Source organism: Gobius niger (assembly GCF_951799975.1).
Source record: "Gobius niger genome assembly, chromosome: 6".
NCBI classification, from domain to species: Eukaryota; Metazoa; Chordata; class Actinopteri; order Gobiiformes; family Gobiidae; genus Gobius; species Gobius niger.
This window is the reverse complement of record NC_136857.1, coordinates 23,509,477-23,522,103: the sequence shown is the minus strand read 5'-3', so window position 1 is coordinate 23,522,103 and position 12,627 is coordinate 23,509,477. Positions and strand designations below refer to the sequence as shown.

The 12,627-nt window shown below is 39.5% G+C and overlaps 1 protein-coding gene across 2 annotated transcripts in view; it reads left to right on the top strand.

The window, feature by feature from the left end:
* The window catches only part of plxnb3 (plexin B3), a 128,193-nt gene that overhangs the window by 58,570 nt on the left and 56,996 nt on the right, over positions 1–12,627 (top strand). Inside the window, exon 1 of one of the 2 annotated variants that reach the window (XM_079557821.1) lies at positions 2,824–2,934. The exons of the other annotated variant lie outside the window; for it this stretch is intronic. The gene's annotated coding sequence lies outside the window, so the exon portion shown is untranslated. Of the gene's footprint in view, positions 1–2,823; positions 2,935–12,627 lie in introns of those variants that run through there. 2 annotated transcript variants of the gene reach the window in all.

Genomic DNA, 12,627 nt, shown 5'->3' with positions numbered 1-12,627 from the left:
TTGGACAAAATATCGGAGCCAATCGCAATACTTTTTGCTGCAATGCCAATTATCGATACTTCATGAAGTATCACAGTACTTTCAATACTTGTGTTTGGAGGCATTTCATCCCGTTAACTAATTACAAACCAATCTGCTGTGAAAAAAGTAAGAATGTTGAAGAAAATGCCTTGTACTCGTATCGGCATTCGGTATCGGCGAGTACTTAAATCAAAGTACTCGTACTCGTATCGGTTTCAGAAAAAGTGGTATCGGTGCATCCCTGATATTTATTTGTTTTCCAGTAACAGTGACATGTTGCATCTTGTGTTAATGCACTTTTCAATCTTAACACTTCAGTTAATGTCAACAGGCATTTGGTTTATAAACTATGAACACATGACTACTTCTTTTTATGCATTTTATGGTAAACATTTTACTCATCACAATTTCTTACTGTATCACAATACGGCCCCTGAGTATCGTGATACATATCGGATCGTGACAAAAGTGTATCGTGCCAGCTGTAATGTAAACTAGCCTTTGGGCCAGCGACATTGATATTTCACATTTGTGGAAGTATCAACAAATGTGATCTTGTGGCCAGATCAGGCCTTAGACTTTTTAAGCCACGCCCCTGCACCCCTTTTTATGTAGTTCTTGAACACATCGCTAGTCATTCTTACCTGTTTCTCGTCTTAACACAACATCATCCTATTTTTTTTTCCTTTCGCTATTTTCATGATTATTTTCACAATATTTTAAATGTAGGAGGGGGCTCCAAAAATCCAGCCACACTGCTAGCATGAACGAGCTTCAGTTACTGTGGGTTAAGCCACTCTTCACTTAGTCCATCGCTATTGTAGAGTCTATGGTTTAAATGCAATGCAAGCTTTCATTTTCCAACAAACAGCCCGCTAACAAATAAATAAAACTGTAATATAGGCATTTTGAGTGGACTCTGAGGACTCTAAAGAGGACACTCAATGACAACAATGAAATCAAAGGAGATCTGTGCTGCTCGGGCGGAGACGGGGTCTGTAAACAGCCTAAACTTGTGTGCAATTTCACAGGCTCAGCATCTGTATATCGCACCGAAGTCTCCAAACTATACCCCAAATAAAATATGCAGCGATGTCACGTTGGCTTTCACGTCTCAATGTGTCAAATGATTTCAAACACAAGTCTAAGTGTGTCTTCCTCGTATTTCCCTCATTAGTCCAATTTCACAGCGAGTCGAACCCTGACAGTAATCTATGCAGTTTGGGCCGATGATTATTCTGATCCCAAACCCGCCTTAAACTCTCCGATACGAGGCTTAAGTCAGTGACACCTGTCCCAGCTGGCCCTTCCTATGGTGCTCTGGGGGCTCTTCTGGGGGCTCTTCTGGGACCCCCCCCCTTCCCTGCACCCCCACACCCACCATCTCCTCTTGACACCACCCCCTCCCTCGGTGGAAGGAGCAGCTGCGGGACGTCCCGCGGTGAAGACAGCTCTTGAACAATGGAAACGAATGGTGTCGGTGCGGCGCTGATAATGACCCTGTGAAGAGATTAAATCGGATTCTAATCAGATTAAAAACAGTTTAAAGGAAGCAAAACAAGACGGCGGCACGAGGAGAAGGGAGGGCTCGGCTCGGAGGTGCTTTTTTTTTTAGGGCCAGGAGCAGACCAGGACTAAGCCAGTCTAAGGATTTTAATCTGGTCCACACCCTACACACTCTGTTTTTTACAATCATACAATTCAGCATTATTTGGCCGACATTTTCTCAGACTTAAAAACTCCATATATATTCAGAATTAGGATTGCAGGAAAGGTGTTTTTGTTTTTTAACCTTTTGACCCCCACCTTAAGCGAGCACATTTTCCAGTTCGGCTTTACCCAAATATAAAAGCCTGTATAGACTATAGGCCAGTGCCTCATTTGAAAGCCCCCCAAACTGATCTACACAGATCTTTTTCCTCACGTTGTTGCCATGTTGTGGTCACTTTTTTGTGGCTGTTTTGTGTCATGTTTTTTTTTTTTTTCCTCAGATTTTTTTATTCATCTTGTTTTTGTTGCCCTTTTGTCATGTTTTCATCTTTGTTTTCATCTTGTTTTTGTTGCATTTTCATCTTTGTTTTCATCTCGCTTTTGTCGCCATTTTGATGCCATTTGGGTAATGCCAAAGAAAATCTGCTCGGTTAAAGAGGTTAACTGTGACTACCTTCCAGATTGTACCAACACAAAACCCTGAACTCTGTTGTTGATGCATGAATGCAATGCAAAGGACAAATTTCCCATATGCAAACAATAAAGTGCACCTTTATTTTGGGGAAGGCCAGGATTTAATCCCAGAACCGATTCGCTTCTTGCTTTACCGGTTCATCTTGTGGCCAATAAAAGCGTTTGGGGCTGAGTCTCTGTCACTTCTTCTGCCTTTTCCTCCATTAATTACCCCGGCAAATGATTTTCTTTAGTTCAACTTGAAACACCCCATAGTGTTTTTTAGCACTATTACTTCTATTATCCGCAGTATTAGTATTCAAAGTAGTAGTGGGATGGCATTGTTCCGTATGACAGCCATTGTCCCATCCCTTCCCGCCTCCGTCTGCTTCCCATGTAATTTATATCCGTCTCTAACTTGCATCATTAAATATTAAGCGAGATGGCCACGCCTCTTTTATTGTAAACAAACCCCGCCCACTCCCGCTTGTCCTCCAATCGACTTGCGTCTTTCATTCTCTCCTCCCCCTGCCTCCTCCTCAGTCCTACAGCTGTTTGAACAATGTGCTCCGGTCCACTCCTCCGCCGCTCCTCTCCTGTCAGTCTTTCCCTCTTTCTTTTTTTTAAACAAGCTATAAATATATCAATCTCTAGCCTTGTTTTGTGGATTATTCATTTTCTGGGGGATTAATTATGTGAGGAGTCTCTATTCGGACTAATGCATCTCTTCTGGAGAATACCTACAGTTAAGTAAGTGTCTCTATGGAGAGCATTAAGAGGATGCTCACTGAGGGTCATGTTGTTGATGGTTTGCAAATTGACTTCGACAGCTTGTTTAGGTGATTGATAAAGGGATGACAATATAAGATTTATGGAGGCTGCTTAATGTGAGACAAAGTAATTCAAAATAATAGATAATTGTTTTTAATATTGCAATCACCAAAACTACGCTACTGTGGAACTAAATGAGAAAAAAATCAAGACTAAAGCGGAACTTGTGTGTTTGTGTTTTTCACTGTTTAAGCTGTTTTAGCTAAAAACGTGTAAAATCTCAGTTTGATGGAAGACATGAGTGAGCAGCTGATATTGCACTATCAATAGTCATGCTATAGTTGTGTGTCGTATGATTAGATTTAAAGTGCATGTGACAGATTTTAATGCTTTTGAAAATATGACTTATTTAGAAAACAATTGGTTGTTTTCAGGCTCTAGAATGTGATGTTGTCACTGGACCCAGTGGGGGACAGGAGACAGTTTTTCCCTATTAACAGCGTTACACTTTCACAAGTCGTATCTAAAAAGAAAATGTATGAATTACATCTCTCTGTACAAGACCAAAAAATGTCATCAAAAACAAAATAATTTGACCTCTATATAATATTACAGGCCTTTAGAACACTGTGATGCCACCTGAAACCCAGCAATATTATTTTATTTCAGTGAAGCAGCAAGTTAGTGAAGAAATGTTGGGTGTAGAAATGTTGTTGTTGTTATTTGGATTTTTAAGCTAATGACAGGAGGTGACATAGCTAAAGGTAAAGTTTCATAGCAGTTTGACTCATTTCCCCATTGACATAGATACAGACGGCATCTCTGGAATCGTCATGTTTGAAGCCGTTGAGGGGAAAACAAAGAAGAGAAACATCTAAACTTTCTATAATTATTTAAAAACTACTTTCACAAATTTTGTATTATGAATATAGTTTTCTGCCCAGTAAATATACAAAGACATAGAGAGGAGCAAAGTGGTTCAGCAGCCCATAAATACATAAATAACGGAGAATGCTAACGTGATGCGTCATGTTAGCATCATGCTACATGCTAACGCTATTTGCGACTGCCGTTTTTTCACGTCTACTGAACAATCTGCTGTGAACAAAACATCCATATGGACCCGATTCAGACTTGGCTTTATTTGTGTGTGATTAATAAGCTTATATTCTGCCAGAAAACGCATTGCCGTCTGTATCCATTGACATAGCACGGTCGGCATGGCAACAGTTTAAAATCGTTAGCCTCTATCTCATAGAAGGGGGCGTGGCTTCGCCGAGGGGGAATTTCCACTCTTTTTTGCCATTATCTGGTGGAATATCAACTTATTTATCACATAAATAAAGTCCAGTGTAAATCGGGCCCATATGGATATTTTCTCACAGCAGATTGTTCAGTAGAAGTGAAAAAACGGCAGTAGTAGCAAGCACTAGCTAACCGTTAGCATTAGCCCGATGATAACATGTAGCATCAAGTTAGCATTCTCCCTTATTCATTTATTTATGGGCTGTTGAACCACTTTGCTCCTCCCCATGTCTGTGTATCATTATTTAGTAGAAACTATGTTCATATTTCAGCATTTGTTACAGTAGTTTTTGAATAACTAGAGAAAATTAACATTTTTTCAAAATTGTTTTCCCCCATAACTGTTTTCAAAAATGACCATATATGGGCGATTCCAGAGATGCAGTCTGTATATATGTCACTTCCTGTCAGTGTACAATAAGGAAGTGAGATTATATAAACATCACAAAAATGGCCAAACTAAAGATAGCTGGGTAAAGTTTTGAGCAAAATATAATTGTATTAAAACTATGTTTAATGTGTCATATGCACTTAAAGGAACAGGCCACTGTTTTTCCAGACTGAGATATGTTCTTATCTGAGCTTAGACGAGTTGATACGTACCTGTCTGGTCTTTTGTGCCCGTGAAAGAGCGTGGTCGCTTCGAACATCACCCCCGTTTGGAGCTATAGGAATACATTGGGAGAGGCCAAATCCTAACAACATCTTTGGTCTTTGTGTGACTGAGGGCACGCACAAAGACCAGACAGGTACACATCAACTCGTCTAAGCTCAGGTAAGAACATAACTCAGTATGGAAAAACGGTGGCCTGTTCCTTTAAAGTTTTCAAATTAAGATTCAGATCACTTTGTACTCAAACTGCACACAAATACGAGTCATTTGCATTTCAGAATGTGTTTGTCGCGGTCTAGACTACAGAGTTAGCCTAATATTTAACATCCCATGTCGACAGGATGTGTTTGCTGAGGATGTTATAAAGGATTGCAGCCTTACTGGCAAAGTGCAATGTAACTTGACTAAAGTGTAACTTGACTCCCTCTTCTTACAACGTTTACTTTTTTATGAGAGAAACTGTCGTACAAGATGAAGCCTGTTGACTCTGGGTTCTTATAGTATTTTTCAATTGGAATATTCAATAGCATTTCTCTTCTTGAATCGTTTCGTGTCCATCTAAATCATAACTTTTCTCATATCCCGCTTTTGACTCAACGGCCTCTTCCTGAACCATCATTTATCCTGATTTCTTCATCTTGAGTTCACGCATGTTGTATCAAAAAGTGAAAAGTCTTAATTAGATTGAGTGTTTTGGAAAAAAAAAAGCACTGTCTTTGAACTCAATTAGAGACATTTTAAAGTCGTGCTGCAAATACGCATGAAGATGTCAAACTAATTAGTGAGAAGAAACCTGAAATTATACCTAGATGATAGTTTTAACATTTCTTTTCCCTTGTGTAGTCGCTGGTTCCGACCGTAGCACTTCATTGTCCATCAGTGGCGTGTGTCTGGTAATTGTTCTGCACTACCTTAGATACGTATAATTTACTCTTTGATAAACTCCGCTTCTGGCCCCCACTTTTCTTTTCGCGCTTTTATATCAGTGAGAACTTAATTGCAGCTCAAGTCGACTGCAATTACATAAGACTGGGATTTCACAAGGCTAGACCCAAACCGAATCTAAAACTAGCCCCAGACTAAACACTTTTCTTCCTATAATCGCTTTACACTGTCCCATTTTAGTCCCATATATTTCGCATTGCTTGATTCTGCATCCCTTCCGTAATGAGTTTATGCCTAATTTCCTAATTGTTAATTGTGTGTAACATAATTTAACCAGGACCAGAAACAATTTAGCGCATTTTACTTCCCTAATCCCTCTCCCGCTCTCTCCCCCTGCATCTCTCTCACTCTCCGACGTCTTAATATTTGATAAGAAACATCTCGTCTCTGCTCTCTAATGAGCGTCCTCCAGTGACTGACAGCTTTTAGAGGTTTTTTTTTTTTTCTTCTTCTTTTTGCTGCTTGAAGAAATCCTTTTTTCATGTTCCAAATTAAATGAGGGACTTGTTCACATGTGTTAGAGCCAACTGGAGATTTAGTCCAAGTGGCTTTGGGAGTAAAAAAGAGATAATTGCATAATCGCTGGCTACTACGAGCGTTGTTGTGGCTGAGTGGTTAAGTCGTCGTCCCGCTTTCCAGTGTAGATTTCAGAGCGTTCGCTTGGATTGTAAACGTAATAGCCACATAATGATATTTTTTCCCCCAGAAAAGGTATGCTATGATCCAAAAGGCTGCGTCGTGTCCTTTTCATTGTTTGGTGAATGACTTGGACTGTGGACTATTATGTAAGATAGACTTTTTTTTTCATGTTGCTATGTTGTTCACTCATCAAAAACGTACCTGCCGCTGTGTTTAGACCACAAGCTTCTCCTAAGGTTCTACATATTCAGGAAATGCTTCCTCATCTTTTGCCAAGTTTCATCTCTTAACCCCCACCTGAACGAGCACATTTTCTACAGTTTGGCGTTACAGCGACAAAAATGAGGATGAAAATGCAACATAAACATGACCAAAATGTGAAAACATAACAAAACGCTTCAAAAATGTGACAAAAACGCAAAAAAAATAATAATCTAAGATCAGTTTTGTAGGCCTTAGCTTTGAAATAAGGCATTACACTGTTGCTCTCAGCATTTAGATTTGGGTAAACTGGAGAAAATGCATTCGGTTAAGGCAGGGGTTAAAGTGATAGTCTGTAAGTTTGCAAAGTGAGTAGAGATAGGGTGAAATTTAAAAGACACGACCTAATTCCTCTCCTCTTTAACCAGAAAGCCCTTCTTAGTTTCCAAAATGAGGAGAGCAAGGACAGACTTATCAAAAGTAAATGATCAAGCTCCTCCCCCTCCCTCCTGATTGGACCTGACAAGCTGGTTCACAGGAAAAGCTTGTCTCACTGGTCAACGCGGGTGGATACAAGACTCTGATTAGTGTCTGAAGTCTGGGAAGGAGGGACTTTATGAAAATTATATATATCATTGCTTACTTTACATCAAAATGCAAAACCATGGGGTCGATTTTGCACATTTTCTAAAATTTGTGAAACAGTTAGACTTCCAGACTATCACTTTGATCTTTTCATTGCGAAGAAAAAAACACTCATCATAGCGACACCACATCTACACAAGCATCCCTCTTTATTGAAACAGCTGCTCAGCCAAGAGGAGCAAGAGGGGAGGGAGTGTGGGAGGGGCTGACGGTGAGATCGAGCAAAAATCAGGAAGTGGAATTACTAGGCATGTTGTTTTAGCTGTTTGTTTTTTTTACCAACAGAGTGTAAAATAGTGCTGAAGATGTGTTGGAGATGATCACCTCTCTTTGAGTGAAATGCATCATGATTTATCTCTGCAGCTTCAAATCGGACTCTTGAAAGCAGGAAATAGCCAAACCACATTGATCACATCTTCGGCGAGAGCTTTACCACATACTTCTGCTTCTACAGCCTCATTAAAAAAAAGCTGTTACATTTTGAACCAAGTTATGAAAGTGTGCACGACAGCACGACTTTCAGTGCAACAACTTCGACGGCCGCACTTCCTGTTTAAGTGGTGATGTCATTGCCGCATCTGTATGACATCACCCACTGCTCCGCGCTCACTCTGGCAGAAGCCGCGATCCTTTTACATTTTTTGGTTTCTATTTTAACCTCTTGAACCTGAATCGAGCACATTTTCTCCAGTTTGGCTTTAACCAAATCTTGGGGGGGAAAAAAAGCCTCAGAATAGCAACCAAACGTGCCGAAAAAGCGACACAAAAGCCACAAAAAAGTGATGAAAGCAAAAAAAAAAAATGCAAAGACAGGACAGAAAAAGCAACAAAGAAGCAACAAAGAAGCAACAAAAGAGCGACAAGAATGTGCCAGAAAAGCAACAAAAAAGCCACAAAAAAACGAGGGAAAAGTGACGACTGAAGAGAAGAAAATACGACAAAAACACTTCAAATGAGGCTAGCCTGGCCTGTACGAAAAGCTTTTAGATTTGGGTAAAGCTGAACTGAAGAAAATGTGCTTGGTTAAGGCGGGTGGGTAGAGGTTAATATATTTGACTTAGTTACTGATTATACTGTAAGTCAGTGTTATTTTGCAATATTGAAATGAATGGCCTTTGTTTGAACATTACAGAATCAATGTAAGTTCAATACTCAAAATGTGCGTCGAAAACTAAGCCCTGTGTGGGTTAAACCATCTTCAAAACCATTTGTAATCAGGTCTAGACTCATAAACCCGGTGTCTCTCTCTGGTTAAGCCACGCCCGTCTGACTGTAACATTTCACAAACATGAAAAAAGTCCCGTGAATCCGCCCCAAACGCCGGGCGTCTGCTGACGGGCCCTCTCCTCTCTGTGGACTCCACACTTTATCCCCGAGTCAATGCGGTTTACGTGGAATTATGGCACTTCATTCAACGGACAACTGTACTGTCGTCTGTTGTTTTGGTTTGGCATCTGTGTAGATGTTTTATCTTGTTTTGCTCGTAGCAGGTGTTTAAAATAAATAAATAAAGCTAGCTCAGGTCTGGTCCCGGTTTGGACACATACTCTGCTCAGTGCGGTGAGTTGTCGCCGCGTTTATGTCACATTTTGTAAGTGTTTTTGTTGTGGTTTTATCTCTTTTTAGTCACTTTTTGTCATATTATTGTATTATTATTTTTTTCGGTTGCTTTTTGTCGTGTTATTTTCTCTTTTTTGTGCTTTTAAAAAAGCACGTCACGTTTTTTCCGTTGCTTTTTTGATGCTTTTTTATCGAGTTATCGTCACGTTTTTGTCACTCTTTTGTCGTGTTTTTGTCGCTTTTTCATTGTATTATTTTCAATTGCTTTTCATTTTCGCCACTATTTTGCCGAAGCTTTTAGATTTGGGTAAAGCCAAACAAGAGGAAATGTGCTCGGTTCAGGTGGAGGTTAAGAGGTTAAATGTTTATGATGCAGCGGTCGTCACGGCGATGATGGGATAAACCGCGTGTCCTGCCTCCTTCAGACCATGTGATCAGTCCCTCTCCTGGATTAACCTCCAGTGTCCGCGACCCCTGACCTCTGCGACCTTCTATGACCTTTGGGCGCGCAGCGGGATCCTTGGAACAATACCCACTTCACGCTCCGCAAACATGTATTATTTATCAGCTCAATACCGCAGCAGGTTCATCTACATTTAAAGAGCTTTTTGACACATTCATAAGAATACAGCTTTGAATCGAAAATAATAATAAAGACAGTTTGGAATTCTTAACAGTATACTAGATCATTTACATGTTTAATACATGTTTAATAGGTCTTTTGTGGTCCATGTTCAAGCATTTTCGCTGTGTTGCAACCACGACTGCTCATGTGACATTACATTCAGAGGCTATTGTTCAAAATCAATACTGAGGTGGACAGCACAAAATTCTATGGTAGGATTTTTTTATTTTAACCATTATGCTGAAGTTTATGGTGAATATTGTTCTAATTAAAATCCCTTACAAAGACAAAAGAAAATAAAACTGACTGATTAAGTTCACTGTTTTCTCTGTAGACCAAGTTAAAGTAATTAGAATTACAATTATTTCACAATAATATTGAAATGTGCCATCATTATTCATGGAAAAAAGAAAGAATGAAAGAAAGAAAGAGAAAGAAAAAGAAAGAAAGCGAAAGAAAGAAAGAATGAAAGAAAGAATGAAAGAAAGAAAGAGAAAGAAAGAAAGAGAAAGAAAGAGAAAGAAAGAAAGGAAAGAAAAAGAAAGAAAGAAAGAAAGAAAGAAAGAAAGAAAGAAAGAAAGAAAGAAAGAAAGAAAGAAAGAAAGAAAGAAAGAAAGAAAGAAAGAAAGAAAGAAAGAAAGAAAGAAAGAAAGAAAGAAAGAAAGAAAGAAAGAAAGAAAGAATCCCAGCAATAGGTTCTGTCTGTTTCCCCAATACACACTAATGGAATCACAAAGAAGAGGCTAACTGGCTAACGGGCAAAGCTAGCTGTGGGCTAGCGCCACTTAAACAGTATTTACTGCCAAGTTCGAGTGAAAAAAGTGATCCCCATTGTGTAATTGGATGTACAATATCCCTCTGTCCCTTTGTCTTTTCTGTCAGTGTAGTATTTACTTTCACGGACAATTAATGAGTAAAAAAAAAGCCTCTAGGGGCTTGAGTTTCTTAGTACTGCTTTAAATACCGAGGGAGTTTCATGATTTAACGTCCCTTCAAGGCACTGTTGTAAACACAGATGTCTCCTCTGGTAACGTATTTACATTCAGAGTGAAGTTTTAAACATGTAAGTGATTATCTAACAGCTGCTTGTGTTCTGCCACGTAGGCTACTGATTGAAAATATATTGATTTAAGTGAGACACGGCTAACTCTCCATAGGAATAAAGCACAAACAGGAAACAGTTGCCAGTTGACATGCAGTGCTGGACATACACATATACATCCTGGTTTTAGATGATTGAAAACACCTTTTCCTGAAGATATAAATGGCTGTAGGAAATGTGTTTGTAATTGACTTTTAGTAAATTGTTTCAGTATTAGTCACACTTTGGTCACTGAGATGATGAAAGTGTCCATAATTGTAGCAGTAAATAAAGTCTGACGTGTCCAGATTGAGACGGTTAAGATGGAGCAGAGAGGCCACTTAACTATAATTTCTACATTTTAGGTTGCTGTCACTTGGATCCAAAAGTAGAATTTAAGTCTTAATTACATGAAGTGTTTTGCAGCAGTCTGAAAGAGACCCGACGTTGAGCCCAATTAGAGAACATAGAGGCGCATCGGAAATATCAAGATGTCAAAGCAATTTTGAAATGGCACCAGGCGAAAGAAATGCACAAGGAAAACACTTTAGACAAGTAAAATGAGTTTGGGCTCCGTCCTGATTTTGTTCTGGTTTAGATGTGTTTAAAAATCAAAAGGAGAAAAGTACTTCAACGGTTTGTCTTGAGGGAATTCTAATGGCAAAAATCTTGAGCCTAAGAACAATGCAGAAGTGATGACTCGTGCGAAACTAAAGTCCCTATGGGGTGTTTCTGTATGCAGTATTAGTATGTGCATTGCTCCTCGGCGAAGTAGTTTTGATGTAGTGCTTGTGTTCCGACTGAAGTACAGAATCAAAGCTCTTCAGATGAATATTTGATGAAGTGCGATCAGTATTCACAGAGTATTCTGCCGGCACCACTGTACTGTACCAATATACTGTACATACAACAACTAAAGATCATGACTTTCACTTCTACTGGCACGGTACTGCTGCTACTACTACTACAGTAACTACTACCACGGCTGCGTCTCCTGCCACTGTCGCTAATACTGCTACTGCTACTATGCATTCCTTCTCCTTCCACTGCTACAACTGCACTGTCACTAATACTACTGCTGCTGCTACTATGCGCGACTTCTTCTGTTACCACTGCTGCAGCTGCTACATCAACAAATTCTACTGCAGCTACTACAGAAACTACGACACACTACACTGCTGCTACTATACCTCATTGTACTATCTGTACCCTACACAATTACTAGGTAAAGGTGTTAGACAGCAGTCACATGGTGCTCTTTGCTGACTAAAAGAAGCATGAAAACCTTCCCTGACTAAAGGAAACGTCTAGCAATTATGAAATAAGTCGACAGGATGAACTTTTTAGTGTTCCCATTAAAGTAGTGTTGATCACAGCGTATCACTGAAGTGGAGGTTAATGAGTTTGAACCAGAAGAAGAGGCGGCGAGATTAATTAAACAAGAATTCTCTGAGATTACAGTATCTTCAGTGTGCAAAGCAGCGACTCTTTATATACTTGCAATTCTGTGTCTAAGTAAAATAACGTAGTCATTGTTTACAGTCTTGTGGTGCGCATGTGGTCTACAGTGGCCAGTATCTACATTAGACCTGGTTTACCTCTGGTTTTGTGCTGTTGTTGTGGTTTGCAGTGAGTGGTCGGTGTCTCTGGGAAACGTTCACCTTCTACTACACCACTACTTTCACAAATAATGAATTAAAGTTGTATTTGTTTCAACCAGATAAAGGTAAAGAGACATGGAGAGGTGGTTAAACAGCTCATAAATACATAAATAACAAATACTGCTAACAATGATTCTAATGTTAGCTTCATGCTACATGCTAGCGCTAGCATCTCGTGCCAGTTTTTCACTTCTACAGGACAATCTTCTTAATTTTCTAAAGTAAGAATGAGACAACACATCTATATGGACCCGATCTTGACTCAACTTTATGTGTGTGTGCTAAATATGCTTATAGTCGGCCAGAAAGTTGTGATTTCCATGACAAGTTTTCTTTCTCCTTACACAACGCTTCAGTATCTGTCTACCTAAAGTGATCCAAGAAAGTGAAACACGCA